General features: G+C 36.3%; 1 long non-coding RNA gene across 1 annotated transcript; it reads right to left on the reverse strand.

Moving 5' to 3' along the window:
* Positions 1-482: 482 nt before the first annotated feature.
* Positions 483-2,608, reverse strand: LOC136207977 (uncharacterized). Its single transcript, XR_010676993.1, has 4 exons — positions 2,477-2,608; positions 2,221-2,355; positions 1,354-1,448; positions 483-1,130 (listed from the first exon to the last, which is right to left on the reverse strand). It is a non-coding gene; the product is annotated as an uncharacterized lncRNA (long non-coding RNA).
* Positions 2,609-2,833: the final 225 nt, after the last annotated feature.

The following is a 2,833-nucleotide window of genomic DNA, read 5'->3' on the forward strand; positions in this document are numbered from 1 at the left end:
CAGAACGTATCGTAGGCGATGATCTCCTACAAAAATTACGTTCTGTAGGAAACTTCTCCTACAGAAAGTCACCTACAGATATTCGGTAGGAGATATACCTACTGAATCACCTACAGTAATGTCGTAGGCAACTCTCCTACAAACTCTCCTACAAATGTTCCGTAGGCGAGCTCCCTATAGAATCACTATAAACAGGTAGGTGACCCCTGTACATGATTACCTACTAATATTCTGTAAGCGATTAAATATCTATCATAATTTATATTTGTTATATAATTAAATTTTTATATCCAATTATTTAATAGTAAGCACCTAAATCATAGGTCTAATAACTAACAATTATACAATTGAAGTTTACTTGCAAAATAAGACTAATAACAATAACATTCACATTTTCACAAGTTCGGATGTGAATAATCATACAACTATTACCTGTTAACACATGGAAATTTTGCAAGTTTTGCACAAAATGTAAAGGACTAGTTAACTTATCTTGTAGTTGTTTTCAAAAGAAGAAACTATTAGAGTTAGTAAGCTTCAAAATAGCTCCTAGATAGTTGGTCTCTCATACACCACACCAATGAATTCAAGTTGTTGCTGCACACTAATTATGATATCCTGAATAGCTCCTAGTCCCTTATACACTTATCGAGATCCTCATATCGTTGTTTAATCCGTGCAATCGTCTATGGATCCACATGGAGGCGTAAGTGATCATCTGTATGGTGCTCATTCTGCTGCTCACGTCGCTCCATCTCTCTCTGCTGATCAGCTCGAAGAACATCAACCATGGACTGTAACCGATTAAGATGTGCTTGCATTTGAGAATAACGATTATGATGATCAGAGGTAGCGGTAGCGGTCGATGAGGATGCCCTGGTGTGCCTGAAGTACACAATTGTGCTCCATAATATGTATATGTCTGAGTAGGTAATACCCCAATCGTCGTTGAGTCGCAGCATGTGTAATAGATCCTCCTGTGTGTTGGTGCAACAATGGAGCTCTCACAATGTCCTATGTTAAAAAAGTGTAGCTTTCAACCATCATTTCTCAACATCTCAACATGGAATATAAGCAAGTTAAACCACTTCTTGGACCCCTTCTAGCAGTAACAATGAAGGCACGAAACCCTGATTTCAATAAAAAAATATATTCAGAACTTGAGCAAGTCATATTTGTAAAGCTGTATTCTCTTCAACACTAACTTAATTTGAAACAGCACGAATATGGCAGTAATAAGATTATAAAAAAAAGAGAACACACACCATTCTCTTAGTGTTCCATATAATATTTTAATTAAACTAAATGTCAAAGCCTACCAAACTCTATGAAGATTTAGTTTTTTTTACTTACTATACCACCCTCAACATCAACTCTTTCTAGCATCCTTTTTACACACTCTGCATTATTAGCACTCTATAAGAGAAGTCGGGAAACCTGTGTATAACCTGCAATAGGAAAAACAAATTAAAAACTAATTAAATCTAAGGCATCATGGATAGAGAATTTTTAATGAGATGTTGATAGTTATCCCTCAATATTCATCCTTAGTATCCAAGTTTCTCCTCTTTCATTTGGTAGAACTAAAGAATCTATATTTATGTTAGAACAGATGATCCTCTTAGCAAACCATTATTTTTGCATAAATTACACCAAAGTAAGACATCTATTTCTCCATCAAATCAAAGCAAACTCAATACCGACAATCACTCACCATCTCAATTGAAGTAAATAGGTATCTATCAATCAATGGCTTTAAATTTAACAAATTTAACCTGCCAGTTTAATTCAATACATCTAGAATACATCCAGATTTAAACTAAACAGAGAATAATTCACTGTTCTTAGAAATGGATAAGCACATTAGGTGGATAAAATATGCTATGGATTTTAGCATGCTACAAAAAGGACAAACAATCCAATAAAACAAAAATCGATTAAAACAAGCCCAAAAACAATAAAGACGAAGAGGAATAAGCAGAGTGAATCACTAAGAAGTGACCTATAGCTATCCATAGGGACTCGACATTGCCGACCTGATAGGAAAATTGTACACTAAACAAAAAACGATTAAAGCAAAACCCAAAAACAATAAAAATGAAGAGGAATTAGCAGAGGGAAAAAGAACCAGACTTATAACTATCCAAGGGCCTCAAAATTGTGGACCTAATAGAATGTATAACTAGAAGAGTGTATACATGAAGTGAGATTGAATTTTACCTGCATTGTCTTCCCAAGATCCGTATCATCCCCTAAGATTCCACCCTTACCACAACCACTTAAGCCTGTCAGGCTGGTGTGCGTACAACATTATAGTGAATAAACATATCAACAACTCAAGCTATGTTAGAGTTCCTGGAACGAAAAGAAACCTGCATTAGCCTGGCACTGACAGTGAGAGAAAACCATCCGAAGAAAAGCACAAATCTTCTATAAGAATGGTAACGCTTTAACAAAATTCACAACAAAAAATTACCTAAGAGACTCTTCCGCAGAAAACCGAGACTCAAGCAATACGGCACCGATGAGAGTCCAAACGGTGACTGGATGAAAAATTGCGCGGAATAAGGACCGAGACTCAAGCATGTCGACGCCGATGAGAGTCCAAAAGGTGACTGGACGGAAAAGTGGGCAGAACAAGGATAGGTGGGAGGGAGGCATAGAAGCTTGACATTGAGACTTTGAGAATAGCAAGAAGCAAAAGGATGCAAACCTAATGAATGGAAAACAAAGCCCTAGAAACTTTCTCAGTACATACGACACCGTTTTGTTCACAGCTGGCTGAGGGCTTTTTATGAATTGTTGGAATAAAAGGTATAAAATTAATGTAAAA

Source organism: Euphorbia lathyris, chromosome 10 (assembly GCF_963576675.1).
Source record: "Euphorbia lathyris chromosome 10, ddEupLath1.1, whole genome shotgun sequence".
Lineage (NCBI taxonomy): Eukaryota > Viridiplantae > Streptophyta > Magnoliopsida > Malpighiales > Euphorbiaceae > Euphorbia > Euphorbia lathyris.